The following is a 19,594-nucleotide window of genomic DNA, read 5'->3' on the forward strand; positions in this document are numbered from 1 at the left end:
CCTGAGTACTGATGACAATGCATTACCAGTGTCTTCAGTAACCAAGGTCACAGGCTCCTCTGCCCCCATTCCTACTACAGATACCGACGCCACTCCTAGCGGGGAAACTCAGAATTTAGACAGGCCTGCCATTTCTCAAGGGGTCTTCAGGCCTTCCTCCTTCTCTATTAAAGCCTTCACTAAATCTAAAACAGCCATGAAAACCAAAAAACAGGTTCCTCAGACACCCGCTCAAGGCACCATGCCTAAAAAGCAGATGCTTAAAATGGCTGAGGATTTGATTACTCTTATCAGGGGTTCTCAACCCCCCTCTGACAAAAGGCCTAGATTAGAGGAAGACTACCCTTCCTCAGATCAAGCTTCTATTACCTCAGAACTATCTGAGGACCAGGATTGTGCCTACTCTCCATTCGAAGACTCTGATGCAGAGGAGTCTATTCCCTCGGTCTACCCCCCCCCCGAGGACTTCTCTTTTGGGGAAACCCTGCATACATTGAGGGAACACTTTCACTGGGAAGGCCAAGATTACTCAGATTCCAAGAAAAGGCTCAGGGAATTTCTTCTGCTCCCCCAGCATAGGCCTCTGGCTATCCCTCCTGTTTTAGATATATTGGATGATGTGTACACAGAAGCCAGCCTTAATCCTGATTCTTTGCCTCCAGCTCCTGTTAAACCAGACAGGTATTACCGGGTTCCTGATTCTCACCAGTTCCTATATAAAAGTCATACTGCTGACCCAGAAACTGTTTCACAGGGTCCCAAGGGAATTAAGGCCTCTACTGCTAAAAACCCATTACCTTCAGAGAGAGATTCCAGATCTTTAGAAAGGTGAGGGAAAAAGGTGTACACCTCGGCCACTTTAACCATGAGGGCATTAAACTGTCAGTTCCATATGTTAAAGTATCAACAGTTTTTGATATCTCAGCTGAAAAGCAAAATGACACAACCAGAACAACCAGACTTAAAAGAGTTGCAGGATTTGTTGCATGGTGCAGAGCAAGTGGGTAAACATACCTTGCAGTGTGGTTTTTATGCTTTAGAGGCCTCATGTAGAGCTGCTGTTACGGGGTCTGTTATACGTAGGCATGCTTGGCTCAAAGAGCAAACCTTACCCGATCATGTCAAAGCTAAATTATTAGATGCACCTCTTCAAAAAGATGTATTGTTTGGTGTTAAAGCAGAAGAGGTGCTAAAGAAAATGGAGGAAAAAGCGAAATCAATGCAAACAGTGAAAGATTTCCTGCAGGTACAGCCTCCACGTTTCAGCAGAAACTGGCCTTCAAAAAAATTGGTCCTTTCCAGCCACGGACAGACCTCAAAGGGGCAGATACAGGCGTCCAAGGGGTAGAGGGCAACCTCAAGGATCTTTCAGAGCCAGACAGTGGCAAGCACCAACCCCAAGAGGTGGAGAAGATAGATCACAGTCTTTCAGAAAACAGACACAATGACTTCCTCCTACACCTGCCAAGCAAAGCTTTAATGGCAGCACCTTTGGGCGGAAAACTAACATTATTCTCAAAAAATTGGCATATTGTTACAAAAGACAAATGGATTCTGGACATTATAGACAGAGGCTACAGGTTCCACTTTCATACCCTTCCAAAAATGAGAGGCATGCCAAACCTGCCACAAAATCGAAGGGCAGAGGCACAAAAACAACTTTCAGCTCTCATGGACATGAAAGCAATTCAAGAGGTACCTGCAAAAGAATAAGGTCAAGGGTTTTATTCCAGACTATTCCTGATACCAAGGAAAGACAAAGATTGGAGACCTATCTTAGACCTATCCATCCTAAACACATATCTACAGGTGCCAAAATTCAAGATGCTCACATTACAGCAGCTTCTTCCCATGCTGGGCAAGGAGTCTTGGCTGGTAACACTGGACCTCAAGGAGGCATACCTGCATGTCCCTATCAGACAAGATTGCAGAAGATACCTCAGATTTCTTGCAGGTTCAACCCATTACCAATTCTCTGCATTGCCCTTTGGCTTATCTACTGCGCCCAGAGTGTTTACGAAATTCCTGGCATCAGTAATCGCCTTCTGCAGACTACAAAGGATACAAATCTACCCATATCTGGACGACTGCCTGATCCAAGCGGACAGCAAGGACATACTACTGCAGCACCTGGCGTTTGTAATAAAACTGTTGAACTTCCTGAGATACACAGTCAACAAAAAGAAATCAAAACTGATACACTCTCAACAAATAATTTTCCTGGGTGCCAACTTGGATACAACCACCCAGATGGCCTACCTCACGCCAGACAAGCAAGGGCAACTGTCTCAATACTTCATAAAAATGGCAACTTACACCAGGCTAACTGCAAGGAAAGTCCTGCAGGCTCTGGGATTCATGGCATCTTGCATCCTACTTATCCCATGTGCAAAGCTGCATATGAGGAAACTTCAATGGTACCTAAAAAACTTATGGTCTCAACACAGCCACAGCTTGGAAGAAATTATACCACTCATTCCATGCCTTCAAAAGGAATTTATGTGGTGGGCTCAAGCTTGCCAAAGAAACACAGGTCTTCCTTTCTGTGTACCTCAAGCAACTCAAATCATCACAACAGACGCCTCAGACTACGCATGGGGAGCGCACATGACAAATCAGTGCATTCAGGGAAAATGGGCACGAAAAGAGAAGCTCCTTCACATCAACGAAAAGGAAATGCTAGCCGTGCAAAAGGCTATTATGACCTTCAAAGACCTACTACATCCAGGCCAGCTATTGATAAGGACAGACAACACCACAGTGATGTGGTACATAAACAAACAGGGGGGAACCCATTCATACCCCCTGTGCAGGCAAGCCATGACCCTATGGAACACAGCACTGGAATTGAAAATTCAACTACAGGCACAATTCCTGCCAGGGAAGGAAAACACACTGGCAGACAACCTAAGCCGAAATATGACAGATCCACACGAATGGAAGTTGCATCCTCAAATTTTCACAAAGATAACTCAGGCATGTGGACAGCCAGACATAGATCTCTCTGCTACCCACAGAAATTGCCAGTTGAAAACATTTTGTTCAAGGACCTATCATCCACAGGCCTGGAAAGTGGACGCACTTTCCTTCAATTGGGCAACATTGACAGTCTATGCCTTCCCGCCTCTTCCTCTGCTGCCGAAGGTTCTACTAAAAGCCAGAGCAGAGAAGGCCGAAAATGATTCTCATTGCTCGGGACTGGCCAAGGCAACACTGGTATCCGCTCCTGAAGAACCTGACACATTCCCCACCATGGATTCTACCTCTAGTCCCTCTTCTGTTGTCCCAGCACAACTACAAAACTCTTCACAGCCATCTCAAAACTCTAAATCTAGCTGCATGGAGAATTCCTTGATTTCCCAACAGTTTCTACTCTCCAAGGAGGTGCAGGATGTCATCTTGGAGGCCAGAAGACCTTCTACTAGAAAGGCCTACTCCACCAAATGGAAACGATTTTGCGCCTGGAATCAAATGAAGGGACAGAATCCTTGGGTAATAAATATACCTCAAATTTTACAGTACCTAGCTGAGATGTTAAACAATGGACTTTCCTTCTCCTCCATCAAGATCCACGCTTCAGCCATTTCTGCACAGTACAACACAGATCCTCCTTTATTCTCTCATCCTCTCTTAAGGCAGTTCCTCAGAGGGGCAAAGAATATAAAACCCCCACGGAAACGACCAGTCCCTGCTTGGGAGCTCAACTTCGTATTGGAAAAGCTGACCCTTCCTCCCTTCAAGCCAGCTTCTTCATCAGAGTTACAGTACTTGTCATGGAAAACAACCTTTCTTCTGGCTATCACCTCAGCTCGCAGGGTTTCGGAGCTACAGGCCCTCATGGCTGTGCAACCATTCATCATTTTCCATCAGGACAGAGTTTCTTTACGAACCAACCCTACCTTTATGCCAAAGGTAGTATCCAGTGTAGCTTTGAATCAGACTATCCACTTACCTACCTTTTATCCTAATCCACAAAACAAAGGGGAAAGACTACTACATTCCTTGGACATTCACAGACAACTTCATTATTATTTGGACAAGACAAAGCCATTCAGGAAATCTGAGCAACTCTTTGTGTCCTATGCTGCAGGTGCTCAAGGAAAGGTTATTTCCAAACAGACAATTTCAAAATGGATAGCCCACTGCATACGCTTTTGTTACTCATTTAATGGAAAAACTGTGCCTGCATGCATCAGATCCCACTCCACCAGAGCCACAGCTACCTCTGCAGCCTTCCTCAGGGGGGTCCCTACCAAGGATATTTTGGAAGCAGCCACCTGGAGTTCAGTGCACACTTTCTCCAAGCACTATCACCTCCCACTATACTCTAAATCTAGAGCGGGCTTTGCCACAGCAGTCCTGCAGGGCATCCTAGCCCCTCCTAGTTCCACTTAGTGCCTTCCACCCTTACTTAGCTTTGGGATTCTACCCATCTGTTATGACTGCAGCTGTATGCACGATGAACATAGTACAGTTTTGTACCTACCATAAATGTAGATGTTCGAGTGCTCATACAGCTGCAGTCCAGGTTTCCCTCCCTCCAACCCCTCTTAGGACAGGCCTTATGACAACCCCTTTTCATATAACCTTTTGGGGTACTCTTCTATGGTGTATTTGCTTGCAACTACTGTTTTTGATTTATCAACATTGCATTTTTGCATAACATTATGTTTGCCTTCCTTCTGGGGGCACCTGACATCTGGGGCAAGAAAAACTGAAGAAAATGGCGTTGGCTGCCTCTTTTATACCCCTGCCGCACTGACGTCAGGGAGGAAGCGACGACAACCGACGCCAGACCTAGACTTCGGAATTCGGCCGACCGAGGACCCGCCTGACGGCAGGATAACCCATCTGTTATGACTGCAGCTGTATGAGCACTCGAACATCTACATTTATTGTAGGTACAAAACTGTACTTTCATGATAGTGCCCAAATTCAAAATGTTGTCACTTCACAACTTGTTTCCTCTATTTCCTTTGTCAAGTTTCCTGGTAACCTAGACTTACAAGACGCTTATCCTTACATCTTTTTTCATCCAGACTTCAGACATTTCTTAAGGTTTTGTATGTCTGAACCACATTTTCATTTCTGTTGTTCACTTGTCGGACTGTCAACAACACCAGGACAGTTCACAAAGTGTCTAGGTCCAATTTTAGCTCATTGCTGGCTACAGGGTGTCCACATTTTTTCCATATTTAGCCAACTTCCGTATCTTTGCAGAGTCATTTTCAAAGTTTCAGGAATCTCTGTCTTGGATGAGAGATTTCTTACACAAGCTGGGATTCCAAGAGAACATTCAAAAGTCTTTTGTGACTCCGCACAGTATTGTGTTGCTGGGATGTCAACTAGACATCTCACTTCAAAGAGCTTTTCTTCCACAGGAAAAGATGTATATCGAAACATATTTCTAAGGTTTTCCACTCAAACTTTGGTCACTGTGAGGAACACCTCAGGATTTTGGGTCTCATGACTTCTGTGATTCTCATGATACCCCTGACAAGACTCTACATGAGAAAGATACAGTGGTATGTGACATCTCTTTGGTCCCAGTACCAACACCCTTTGTCTTTTCATATCCCAGTGCTGGGATTTGTTAGAAGAAAAATTATTTCCTGGAGACAACAAGTGTCCTCAAATCCAGGTCTTCCCTTCTCCCTCCCTGTTGCAAAGCAGTCAGTCACCACAGACACCTTGGACTTGGCTTAGGAACCAGTTTCAGGAGGGATAAAAGTACAGGGGTCTGGAACACCAAGGACAGATGCAAACACATAAATATAAAAAATTCCTCTCCTGATCAAGGCAGTCAACTCTCTTAACCATCTTAAGTCCCCGGGACCTCTTCAGGTTATGTGGTACATCAACAAGCAGGGGGTGAGATCCAGGTCATACCTCCTTTGCAGACTAGCCATGTTAACTTGACATATAGCATCACAACAAAGTCACACTCTGCAGGCATCTTGCATTCTGTCAGAGCAAAATTGGGTGGCAAACAGACTGAGCAGATGATATGATGCTATCGAATGGACAAGTAGTGAATGCTCTTTAGTCGATCCGATACTGTCGAAATGGCAAAGTAACAAAGTCATGGAACATCGAATTTTTTCTCAGGGAAGAAATTCTGTGGGCCGTCTTCGGGACTTTGCCATTTCCTCCACTATTGCGCGATCACAGAGTTGGTATATTTAAGTAGGGGGGGTATGGGACACACTTAAATTTGTATTTGTTTATTTTTTTTTTTTTACGGAGCAGTGAATTTTTTCCCTGGGAAAAAATTTGCTGTTCCTTTTGTTCGATATTTTGTTGTTTCGATGTTATCGGTACGATGAAATAGTGTTCGCTATTTACATCGTACGATATGATATAGACACTGAGCAGAATCAGGGCAAACACTCCTAAATGGAAACTAGATCAGGGGTCTTCCAAGATTTGATTCATTTGTGGGAAGTTCCTCAAGTAGATCTCTCTGCCTCCTCTCCGAACAATCAACTGGCAAGATTCTATGCTAGGACCCAATTCATGAAAGCCTGGAAGACAGATGCCTTTTCTTTTCCTTGGAGCGGAATGTTCATGTATGCTCATCTACCCTTTCCACTAATATCCAATGTACTTCTGAAGATTCAGAAAGAATACCCGAAGATGACTGTGGTGACTCCTTTCTGGCATAAACATCTGTGGTTCTCCTTTATTTTGAAAATGGCCAGGGCAATTACTACAAGCTTCCTCACTGATTGGATCTAGTCACATAAGAACAGGGTTGTTTAACACACACTGACATCAGTCAACTTCAGTTGACTGCCTGGATGTTAGGGACTTAATTTCTTTTAGATGCCTGTTTACTGAGGATTTGCAGCAGGTACTAATGGAGATAAGAAAGCCTACTACTAGAAATCTCATAGTTGCAAATGAAAAAGGTTGTCTAGTTGGTGCCAGCAACATAACCAGCACCCATTCAGGGCTAGTTGTTATCTGGTTTTACAATATTTGTGAGTTACTATCCCATGGCCATTCTTATTCCTCTGTCAAGGTTTATTTATTGGCCAGTTCAGCATTGTCCCATGGATCCCCCACTTTTAATGCAGTCTCATGCCAGAATGTTTTTGAAAGGTGTTTTGCACAATAAACCTCCAAGTAAACTGGTGGCCCCTCTTTGGGATCTTAATTTTTTTGTTAGAGAAACTAATACTTGCTCCATTTGAGCCAGCTAAAATGGCTGACTTTAGGTTCTTAACAAGGAAAACAGCTGATTAATCTGACCCCTGCAAGAAGAGTATCTGAGTTGGAAGCTCTTATGATGAGTCAGTCCTATCACATTTCCACAGGGACGGGATTTCTTTGAGAACTAATACTTTTATGCCTAAAGTGGTATCCAAGTTTATTTTAAGCCAAACTATCCATCTCCCCATTTTCTTTCATGACCCTATACATGAGAGAGAAAGGATAGCCCATACCTTGGCTGTCTAAAGACAGCTGGGGTACTGTCTTGACAGAACTAAATCTTTCAGATCTTTGGATCAATTGTCCATTTCTCATGAAGCTAAGAAGGGACAACTTGTGTCAAACCAGACTATTTCCAAATGGTTGTCTAAGGCTATTACCTTTTGTTATACTCACTATAACAAAACTATTCCAGTCAGGGTCAAAGCACACACTGTCGGGGCCTTGGCTTCATGTATTGCTTTTTGGAAAGGGTTGGATTCTAGAAGTATTCTAGATGCTGTTACTTAGTCCTCTGTACATATTTTTTCAAAACATTATAACCATGATTGCTTCTCCAAGTCCAGCCACCTGCAAACGTAGTAAGCTTGGGTAATCTACCCTTATAGCTAATGCTACTGCAGCACTGATCAGTATGATGAAGACAGTACAGTTGTATAACTAAACAATATAACAGTAGATGCTCAAATGATCTTTACTCCCTCCCTCTGTTCCCCCTTATTTTTTGGTGTGTTTTTTTTTTTATGCCAGGGTGTGGATATTTATTTTTTTTTGTTCCTAGCATTGTCCTTACAGGTCTCAGCCTCCCTCTCTCTGTTAACATAAAAGCTGTAAAGGGCCTGGAGTCCAAACCTTTTAGTCAGCTCAGCTAGAGCTGCGTGACAGCTTATGTGTGTGGAAGGTGCCCCAAAGCTTTGGAAGCTGTCTGGCTTGTTATATCCTTGGCAGTATATAACCCATATAGCTAAAGCTACTGCAGTAGTGATTATTTAAATATTTACTGTTATGTTAAGTTTACTTACACAACTGTACTTTCATCACTTGGAAAACTGATTTGCTTATTGCTTTTATATCTGCAAGGCTAGTCTCTGAGTTGCAAGCTGTCATGGTGGGCCTACTTTATCCGATTTTCCACAAGGCATGGTTGTTTATGCATTTTTTTATCTGTCATTCCAAAAGTTGTTTCAGAATTTACTTTGGTTCAGGCCATAAATCTCACTGCTTTCTTTACAAAACCTTAAAGCAAGAGAAAAAAGGTCCTGCTTACCTTGGATATGTGCAGCCAGATTAGGTTCTACCTTGACAGAACTAAGGCCTTCAGGAAAGGTGAGCAGCTGTTTATTTGCTCTTCTGGGGCTAAGAAGGGTCAATCTGTCTCTAAGCAAACAATTGCTCATTGGTTGTCATTTGCTATTGCTTTTTGGTATTCCCACTATGATATGTTTATTCCAGGAAAGGTTAAGGCACTTTCTACCTGATCCTTAAACTCTTTGGTGGTATATTGAAAAGGAGTGGACTCTCGAAGCATTATGGAGACAGCATCCCAGTCCTCTGTTGATACTTTTACAAAGCACTACAAACTTGATTCTTTCTCAAGTTCAAGAGCAGGCTTTACAAGGATAATTTTTCAGGGGCTCTTGGATCCTTGTCTTTCATCCTGCCAGATAGGGTAAACTTTTGGAATATACCCATATGTCAGTGAGGCAATTTGAATGATGAACATACTATAATTGCGCAAGTCCTGCTTACCTGTAACAGCAGATGTTTGAATTTCATACTGCCTCAGTGGCAGCACCAGTTCCCCCTTTAAGTTATATATATTTCGATGGTGTCCAACCTTGCTGTGTTGTTGGTTGGCCTTGGTTATTTGTGTACTTATTTTGTAGCCACAAATTGGTTGGTTTCAGTTAATTCTTGCTTTTGTTTTTTCTTGGGTCTTCCTACTTAGCACTAAAAGCCAGAATAAATGACTTCCCGTGAAAGGGGTTAGGCTTCCCAGATGGGAGGGGCTTATCCAATCCCCTGTCACAGGGAGTCAGAGAAGGGAATTCTGAGTTCTGGAAAGCTGACGATGTGGGTTTGTGCAGACGCAGAACCCAAATGCACTGCTGCTGTGTGTAAATCGAACATCTACTGTTACAGGTAAGTAAGACTTAAGCAGTCATTTCATTTCCCAGAGATATAGCCAGCAGGGACCTTTCTCAAGACCTTGAATTTCGCATCCTCATTATCTTGATTCCCAGTCAAGACTGTGCATGATAAAAATGAGGGGATACCTGAAGAGCTTCTGGGATTACCAAAAGCAGTCAGTCAAATCATGTCTTTTTCCTAGTCACTTGTGCAGCAAGGAAGTTCAAATGGTAGGCCAAGCAAGTGGTGAGCATTGTAGGGCTACTTTTTGCCTTTCCTTCCCAGAACCAAAATCAGGGACTAAGAGTAGATGTATCAGATTGTGCTGGGGATCCATTTGCTTCACTTCACAGTGCAGAGCAGATGGTCCACAAAAGAAAGAAATATCCATCTGTAGACTGTGATTGCCATTCATCTCGCCTACTGGACATTTCAGTCAGAAAAGTGCAGTTGTGTGAGAGTGCTACCCATAACCACAGATGTTTGTGTAGTAGGATCACTGCAGTGCATCCTTACTATAATTGGGTAAGCTGCAAATGGACATCCACATTTACTTGCAAGATTCTCTCTCACTCTGTAGCTGTTATTAGGAATTCTATCAGTAAAGGAGGTTTTACCCTGCACCATCATCTTTACTTCTGGAGTTGAGACTCACTAGCAAGTGTTTATCTATTCCCCAGTGTGTAACAAAGGAAAGAGTGGTTCCTATTTAAGCTTTTACCTCTACAAATCAGGAGTAATTTTAGGTTTGAACCACGTAGGTACTGCAACTAGATTCATAGGTAGGTAATTCACTCTCCAAAATGCAACCACAGATAAAAATACAGATTACAAATCCCAGACACCCATATAGAGATAGATAGGCTCACATGCACACAGAAGAAAAGAACTGACTATGCAGTGAATTAAACTGTGGTTTTGGGGGGGGAGATCAAAAAGAAAATTTGAAAGAAGTGTTATAGCTCTTACTGAAACGATGTCACTTAAAGAAAAAGCAAAAAGTTAAACACCCTGAAACCCAACCAGTTTCTGGATGGGAATTTTTTTCTCAAAGCCTTTTTAAGGCTTTTCAGGCCTTACAGACGCAACAGGTCCCACCAGCCCCCTTACCTCTACCTACTTTACAGGTGTCAGAGGAAGAGTACTCCTCTTCAGATGAATCGGTTTCATATGAATCCCAAGTAGAGTTCCCAAAGGATTTCATCACCCCAGATGAGGAAGACTCCATTACTCCTGAGTCTCCAGAGGAAGAAATCACCTTTGGGGAGGCAATCTCCCTTATGAGGGAGCATTTTAAATCGCAGGTTCTGAAGTATCTGACACCAAGAAAAGGTACTTCGACCTTTTACAGATGGAGCAACCTTCTTCAGCAGTGGCCCCCTTGCTACCTGCCTTCCAGGATGCTTTCTTGGCTGCTTCTCTATACCCTGACTCTCAACCACCAGCTTCCAAATGACGAGACCCATTCTACAAGGTCCCTCAGGATACCCAATACCTCTTTAGGAACCCACCAGCAGACCCAGCAGTTATTGCTGTCTCTGCTGACAAATCATCTAGGCAACTACCTTCAAATGCTCTTTATCCCACAGACAAAGGCAGTAAATTTATGAACAGAATAGGGAAGAAATTTTATACCTCCTCTACTCTGGCTAGTAGAGCTCTCAGCTACCAAACACATATGACTAGATATGTCCTGGATACCATTACCAAGGCCTCCACATTACTATTTGAGGCTCTAGATTCTCCCATTAAAGCACAAATAAATACCCTCCTCTCCACTGCATCCCAAGTAACTAGGCACTCAATAAAGTGCAGTTATGATGCTGTGGAAGCCTCATCTAAGACTGCTGCATCTGGATCAGTCTTGAGGCAATACTCTTGGGTGAGACTACAACCCCTACCCTTGGATGTGCAAACAATTGTTGGATGCACCCCTAGATAATAAAGCTCTGTTTGGACAAACCTCAGCAGAACTCTTAAAATCCCTTCAAGAAAAGGGTAAGGAACTGCAAAACCTGAAATACCTACTGGTGTCTCCTTTTCAAGATACCACAGGAAATATCCACAAAAACCTTCCTTTGTCAGAAGGCAGTCCTCTCACTCTGCTCCACAGTCTAAAGGATGCAAACAAACCAGGAAAAACTCTACTCCTTTCGAGGCCAGTCTGACCACTACAGACCGCCTCTTCTGTGACTATACACCCTTGCATCAAAACACCTCACTTTCCCTCCGTCTCACCCTCTCCCTCACCTCCTGGCAGATAATCACATCAGAACAATGGGTACTCTCCATCATTCAGTCAGGCTATTTCATGACTTGGTGGATGCTACACCCCCCCCCCTTTCGTGGTATCCCTCAACCACTTGCAAGCCAAACCCACCTTTTTCCCCCCTATCATTCAACAATTTCTAGATCAAGGTACCAGAGAACAGGTACCATGCCATCAAAGAAACAATAGGCTTTTACTCCAGCATGTTTCTGGTACCATGGAAGGATGGGCCATGGAGGCCAATCCTAGATTTATCCTTTCTAAACCGCTTTCTCAAAGTTTCTCAGTTTCAAAATGATTACCTTACTCCTGTTCTTACCACTCATTCCAACTCAGGCTTTCATGGTAGCCCTGGATTTGAAGGATGACTACCTACACATCCCTATTCACCCAGATTACAGGAAATATCTCAGACTTGCAATAGGCTGTTGTTATTTGAAATTCTCTGCCTTGCCCTTTGGACTCTCTACTGCTCCCCAAGTCTTCACAAAGTGCCTAGCCCCCGTCATCGCTCACTGCAGGACTCAGGTTATTCAGATATACCCATACCTGGATGACCTGCTCATTCTTCCTCAAGACCGCCCAGTCATCCTACTACATCTACAACAGGTAATCTCCACCCTTTCTCAGCTAGGATTCACTGTAAACCATGAAAAGTCTCACTTGATCCCCTCCCAAGACCTGGTTTTCCTGGGTTGCAGGATCAGAACAGATGAAATGAAAGCCTTTATTCCAGATCAAAGAATCCTAGAACTTTGTCTGTACTTCCAAAAACTTTTCTCTCACACTTCCTTGCCAGCTAGAGAAATTTTAAGAGCTGTAGGCCACATTTATTTATTTGTTTATTTGCAGTCGGTTAACCAGGATAGTCCATTGGGCCAATAAGAACCCATTTTCAATGGAGTCCTGGGGAGAAAAGCTCCAAGACAAAACAAAGATTACAGCAGTTACAATTAAATTTTAGGTTACATTAAGTACAAAAAACAAATATTTTATTTGTAAATATACAGTTTCTTGAAATGGAATAGTACAGTTAGAGAGTTATAAGAAGTTATTTACAATTGGCTTAGTATTTTCTGGATGCAAATATGAAATTAGAATCTGGAATAAATTAGATAGTTGCCTGTAAGAAGAGGAGAATAGACTATGTGGGGTGGGAGCAAGAGCATTCCCACTTGTATGTTAGATGTGAGTGAAGTGATTTTTTAAAGGAAGAGTGGTTTGTGGTGGTATGGATGGAGGAAGGGAGGGAGTTCCATAGACGTGCCAGGGCAAAGGACAGGAGGTTTTGTCCTGGGGGACGAAGAGGTTTGTACAGTTCTATTAGGTTTTGGTTGTTGGATCTCAGGTGCCTTTCTGTGTGGTGCATTTTGAAGGTAGAGGAGAGGGAAGGGTGAAAAATGAGTTTGTGTGCATAAGTAAGTTGAGTATAGGTGAGATAGTTGGGTAGTTCTAGCCAGTTTAGTTTGTGGAGAGATGCACAGTGGTGGGTTGATGATTTGTGGCTAGTGGCAAATTTGGCAATTTTATTATAACAAGAGGACAGTTTTGTCTTGAGAGAGAATTGTAGGTTTGTTAGGAGAGGGGCACCATAAAGGAGGGAAGGGATGAGAAATGTAGTAGAGAGAGTGAACTTAGTAGATGCAGTAAGGTAGCAATTATGGCGGTAGAGCATGCCAAATTTTCTGTGGGTTTTTTTATGCTTGGTTGTAGATGGGAACTGAATTTAAGCTGGTCATTGATGTGGACCCCTATTAGTTTGGTTTCAGATACCAGTTCAATAGGTGTGTTGTTCTGGCTAGTGATGGAGAATAGGTTTCTATCAGTGGTGGTGGTTTTAGAGGGGGTAAATACCATGAGCTTGGTTTTTGATGCATTGAGTTCTAGGTGATTGTCTTTCATCCACTGTTCTGTGGTAGAGAAGGCATCTTGAGTAAGCTTTAAGAGTGTGGGGATGGATGTGGCAGCACAGATTATAGTTGAATCGTCTGCATATTGAATAAGGTTAACAAAAGGGATTGAGTGGAATTAATAATTTATGAATATATTGAAGAGGAGGGGACCCAATATGGAACCCTGGGGGACACCAGTGGGGGTGTTAAGGAAAGAGGAGATGGCCTTTTTCCACTTGACTGCTTGTTGCCTGTTAGAGAGGTAGCTGGTGAACCAATTGAGAGAGGAAAGGCATAAGTTTAGTTTAGAAAGTTTAGTAAGGAGAAGGTTGTGAGAGATGGTATCGAAGGCCTTAGAGAGGTCAAGTAGGAGGGTAGATGCAGTAAAGCCAGAATCCCTGGCTTTATTCACAGTTTCCAAGAAGGATAGGAGGGCAGTCATAGTGCTGTGACTGGGTCTGAATCTGTATTGGGTGGGAGTTAATAAGTTATCTATGAGAGAGGGAAGGAGTTGAAGATGGATAAATTTTTCTCAGAGTTTAGAGATGGGAGAGAGGGATGGCGATGGGATGAAAGTTTGTAATGTTGTTGTTGTTGCCTCCTTTGTGCAGGGGTATGACTAAAGCCTTTTTCCAGAGTTGGGGTGCAAAACCTTCTTGGATAGAGCGATTGATTAGTATACTGATGGGGAAGGTAATGACTTCGGCAGGTATGCTAAGGAAAGATGAGGGAATGTTATCGGAGGCAATGGAGCATGGTTTTAGCTTTTGCAGTTTTTTTTTTATAGTAGAAGTTGGAATGGGTTTTATGGAGAATGATGGGGGTTGGGAAGAGAGGGTATGAGAGTGTGGAGGTGAGGGGGTGATGAGAGGAGAGGCAGAAGTGGGGGGGTGAAGTGTTATTAGAGAAGGATGAGTTTAGTTTGGAAATAGAGTCTATGAAAAAAGAGTTAAATTGGGTGGCTAGAGCTATATCTAATGCATTTGGGTCAGAGCTTGGGAATTCTGTTGTGCCGGCTTTTAGGAGGGTAGTGATACCTTTCCAGAATTTTTGTGGATTGGTTTTATGGTTGTTTTGAAGTAAAAAGTAATTCTGTTGGTCTGCTGTTATAAGCTTTTTATCTTGGTTGCGGAGTATTTTGAACTCATTAAGGGTGGTGGGAGTTTTGTTTCTTTGGTAACGTGCCCAGGCTTTGTCTCTAAGGCGCATGGCAGTTAGTGTGTTTTTGGTAAGCCAAGGGGCAGTTTTGTTTCTTATTCTTTTGTTTTTTAAGGGGGCATAGCTATCTAACAGTTTTAGGAAAGTTTAATTGAAGTGGGCAACAGCATTTTCCAGGGGTAGAGTCATAAGAGGGTTCCAGTTTAGTGATTTTAGGGAGTCAGAGAAGGTTTTAGGGTTGAATTTTTTTGGTAGCGAGGGGTGAGGTAATTATGAGTTAGATGTAAGGGTGAAGGAAGACGCCTTGTAAAGATGGGGAGGTGGTCGCTGAGGGAATCATGAAGAGTCCCACTGTCAAGGTAGTAGTGGGGGTGAGAGACTAAGATCCAGTCTAGGGTGCTACCACTGGAGAAGTCTTTAGAGAGCCTGGTTATGGAGTTGATGAGCTGAGAGTAATTATATAGATTGATGTTTAGGGGGTGAGAAGGGGACTGAATGGAGGACCAGTTAATGTTTGTGTCTCCCAGGATTATAGTTTCATTGCTGATATTGGTAGAAAGCCAGGAGAGGATATCTTCAAGTACTGAGATATTGTCTCCAGGGGGAACTTAAAGGGAGGCTATGCATATGTGTTTGTGTCTATTTAATTGAAATAGAGTTAGTATTAATTCTGCATTGGCAAACTGGGGAAATGGGTTTATTATAGGGAGTAATGGATAGGGAGCATGAGTGGAGTAGAGCTACTCTGCCACCCTTTCTGTGGGCCCTGTCTTTTCTGATGATGGAGTAGTTAGGTGGTACTATTTCAGCATCTTTTATATGAGGTTTTAACCAGGTTTCTGAGATAGCTAAGATGTCAGGTTTGTTGTAGAGTAGCCAGGCATGCAGGTTGAGAATTTTGTTAGCTATACTTTGGGCATTTAGAGAAGCTAGAAGGATGGATTTGAATGTAGAGGAGGAGGTGTTTGGGCTGGGCTTAGGGTGTATATCTCCAGATAGAAGATTGGTTGTTAGATGTTGGATTATGCTAAAGTGGTGTTTGGATTGCTTTGTTTCTAGGGTGTGTATTATTAGATTTGTGAGTGTTTTGGAGGTTAGAGGGGGGCTGGAGATTTTGTAAGAAGTGATTAGTTTGTACTGGAAAAATAGATAGTTGTTAATAGAATACAGGCTGGGGGATATTGACCTAAATGAGTATGAGTGTATTGTGGGGAGTGAGTTGGTTTATGAAGAAATGTTGAGTGGGTAGTAGTGCTGAGCTGGGTATGGTAGTAGATGTAGATAAGGTTCAGAAGAAGAAGTAGTTGAATAGAGAAGGCTGTCTGTTTTGTAAGCATGTTGAAATTTAGATAAGTTAGATATATGGTGTTGAGAAAGGTATAGGAGTAGGTATTGCCTTATAAAGATGGGGGGGATGGGTGGGGTGATAGATGGTGTGTAGGGGGAGGGAGTAGAAAGTGAGGGATAGTGAAAGGGGTGGAGTTGAATAGGTAGGGAGGAAGTAGGAGTGGTTATGTGAGCTTAAGCATAGAGACCCTAGTGGGGTGGGTGGGAATTGGGGGTAGGGTAGGGGAGCGGAGTGAGCCCGCAGGGCGAACGGAGTGGGTTAGCGCAAGTGAAGAAAGATTCTGCAGAGACAATCTGTGTGTAGCAGAATTCCTGTGGCACTCGTGGAAGTAGCAGGTGAGTAGGTTCTGATGATGCAATTATGTGGGGGTTCAGGGATAGTAGAGTGAAAAATGAGAAGAGTATAGTTGGATGGAGGGGGAAGACACACTGAAGAGTAGTGTAATGTAGTAGTAAGATTGGAAAGATAGCCAGAGATCAAGTATGGGAAAAAAGTGGGGTAAAGGATGCAGCAACGGCCTTGGTTAGAGTGCCACCTAGTGGGCAAAGAGTAAAATACAGTAATAGGTAGCCATGGCAGAGATAGCTGGTAGAGCTGGCTTCAATAGTAGTCAACGGAGAGAAGGTCAGTTTTAAGGGGGTAGGGAGAGGTATGGCTGTTGTGTTCCTGGCTCTGTCACTAAATTACATACAAGACTAGGTAATTACAAAAAGGTCAGCTTAGCAATTAGATTTAGGGAAGAACATACATTCGTATTCACTTTGGAACTGGGAGTTTGTTCTAGGCGGTAGGTTTCTTTGAACTGACGCTGGAGTGTCAGAAATTAAATGGAAGGTGTCCTTAAAGACCAGGCAGGTAGGTTCCCAATTCTTAGTGCAGGAGAGGAGGTAGAAAGCTATGAAGGTTAGAGAGAGAAAACAAAAGCATAATTAAGTGTTAATGCAGCAGGAATATCAAATGTGCTCAATAACAGTCAGGGTGAAGACCACAGATTATTACAGTGATAATAGTACCTTGGATGCATACACTTTTGAGAATATTAAAATGTTACATTCTGAGCTAGTACCCGACATACAATTCTATCCCTTTAAAACATTTAGTTGTATTTAGAGAGCTGTGGTGGCAACTAATGAACAAGCAGTTCTATGCAGGGATATGAGAATGATGGGGTACTATTAGTTTCCCACCGGTAAATACAGTTATGAGAAAACAAAGCAGGTAACAGATCTTAGTCAGTGTTATAATACAGTGAGCTAATAGGCAAGTAATGAAATGCAACAAGCCCAATTACACATATCCTATGAAGCCATACTGAAAGTAAGCAGCACATGGCATCACTCATACCCATGTTGCCCCTGGCAAAACTCCACATGTGGAAAATCCAGTGGGTCCTGAAAAACTTATGGAGCCAACACTCGCAGCCCCTGGACACCCCGCCCTCCCCTTACTTCAACGTTTGAAGAAGGAACTCCAGTGGTGGATATCCGCTCTCCACCTCAACCAAGGGACCCACCTTCAGGTCCCTGTGCCCCTCCAACAGGTCTCCACAGATACTTCGACCTGGGTGAGGGGCAGTGCTACTTACAAACCAAAAACAACTCTTGGTGCAAGGCACTTGGTCCAACCCAAGACAAAAGGACCATGTCAACATCAAAGAAATGAGGGCTTTACACTTGGCCCTGTTAACCTTCAAATCAGCCCTTCAGCCAGGAACCTTGAAAGTAATCACAGACAATATGATGGTCCTGTGGTACATAAACAAGCAGGAAGAACAAAGTCCAATCCTCTGTGCAGCCTAACGATCCAGATGTGGAACTTAGCAGTATCTCTCCACATTCATCTGGTAGCTGTTTATATCCCTTCAACAGAGAATGTTATGGCAGACTTCCTGAGCAGAACTTCAGCTCCAAGTCACGAATGGATGATTTACAGGAAAGTATTTCTGGACATAATCCATAGGTGGGGTACTCCACAAGCAGATCTTTTTGCCTTTGCCCAGAACAGACAGATGCCCAAATTCTGCACAAGGAATCCGCATCCACAAGCATGGAAAGCGGACGACTCCTCCTTCTCTTGGGAGGGAATGTACCTCTAAGCTTTTCCCCCTTCACCTTAATTCAGAAAGTCCTTCTGAAAAAATAGAGGGACAACCCAAATATCCTACTGTTGACCCCCTTTTGGCCGGGTACATGACGTTTTGACCTCGTCAATTTGCCCCCAGACGATTCTCCCTGACCTTTTTAACCCCAGACAGTTGGACCCAAACAAAACATTACAAAAAAAAATCTAAAAAGAAACAGAGATGTACTATGTAAAAATAAAAACAATAAATGGAAACAAGGGACTAGTTCATAGTTTCTGTTCAACGTTCTCGTGCAGTAAAGACAGATATAGTAAATAAAGAAGCAATGAATGGAAAGTACGGACTATAAAAATAATAATAATGACATCCGGAATACAAAGGTTGCTATAGTTCGCAGTCTACTCCAGTAAACACAGCTATAGTACATAAAGAAAAAAATGAACTGAAATTACGAACTATAGAAATAATAATTACAGCTCCTTCAGTTCAAGAAGTTGCTATACCACCCTTCATGCAAATCTCTAATGGCCCTTCATACTTTTAAACTATCTTCAGTTTTTAATGTAGGTAGCAACCATTTGTACTTAAAAAAAGTCATCAGTATTCTCAGATCGTCATGGAATTTGTTCACCAGGAAAACCTGCAAGGAAAAATTTTATTTTATTTATTTATTTAATTAAAATTAAATGCATTTCACTGTATGGGCATGGAGTAGAACCTACACCAAAAGTTAACTCTTCTGTTGACTGTGTTGGAGAATCATGATTGTTTGACAAAGGACTCTGATAGTCCTCTGACAGGGGACATGAAACAGCTATATCAGAGTTTGTCAGGAATTCAGTTAAGATTTATCGCTTACCTAATGGACGATTTGATAAAAATGTTTTAATATCATTGACACGAAGGGTACATCTCAAAAAAATGTTTAATTTAAAAAAAAGAATATGTTAAAACGTAACACTAATTATAATATGTTAAAACATAACACTAGATTTTATGTAGTCCTCTCTCACCATAATTCTTGCTGGATGGGTTCGGAGCCGATATTCGGATCCGACTCGGTCGATTCTAAAGCTCGAGAGCTTTTACTGGCTCGAGGCTAGCCCCTATCTCATGGTGCCTCATGGCAATTCCCAGATCTCGTTCACCTCGAAAGCTTCGAGGTTGTGTCTTACTGGCTCGTTGGCTAAGTAAATCGATTTTTTACTATATTTAGTCCTTTTCTACCCTTTTTCTATCTTATATATATATATATATATATATATATATATATATATATATAGTTTCTTATCTCTTGTGCGACTGTTTTTGAAAGTTTTTCATTTTCAACCCCTATTCCCCCTTAGGACTGTACGGCCATTTAAGTTAGAAGGCCTTTCCTCCCTGTGTCTCTGTGACTGTTTAAAAAAAAAATCCTCTTCTCTTCACACCTTTATTGTTGTTAATACTTTTACTGTTATATTTTTGTCTTAATGTCTAAGAATGTCTAATGATAAGGA

The 19,594-nt window shown here is 42.5% G+C and overlaps 1 protein-coding gene across 1 annotated transcript in view; it reads left to right on the plus strand.

Annotated features, from left to right (window-relative positions):
* CSTF3 (cleavage stimulation factor subunit 3) overlaps nucleotides 1-19,594 on the plus strand; it is a 1,368,849-nt gene that overhangs the window by 1,078,820 nt on the left and 270,435 nt on the right. The gene's annotated exons all lie outside the window — the stretch shown is intronic.

This window comes from Protopterus annectens, chromosome 17.part0 (genome assembly GCF_019279795.1).
Source record: "Protopterus annectens isolate FY-2018-M chromosome 17.part0, PAN1.0, whole genome shotgun sequence".
Lineage (NCBI taxonomy): Eukaryota > Metazoa > Chordata > Ceratodontiformes > Protopteridae > Protopterus > Protopterus annectens.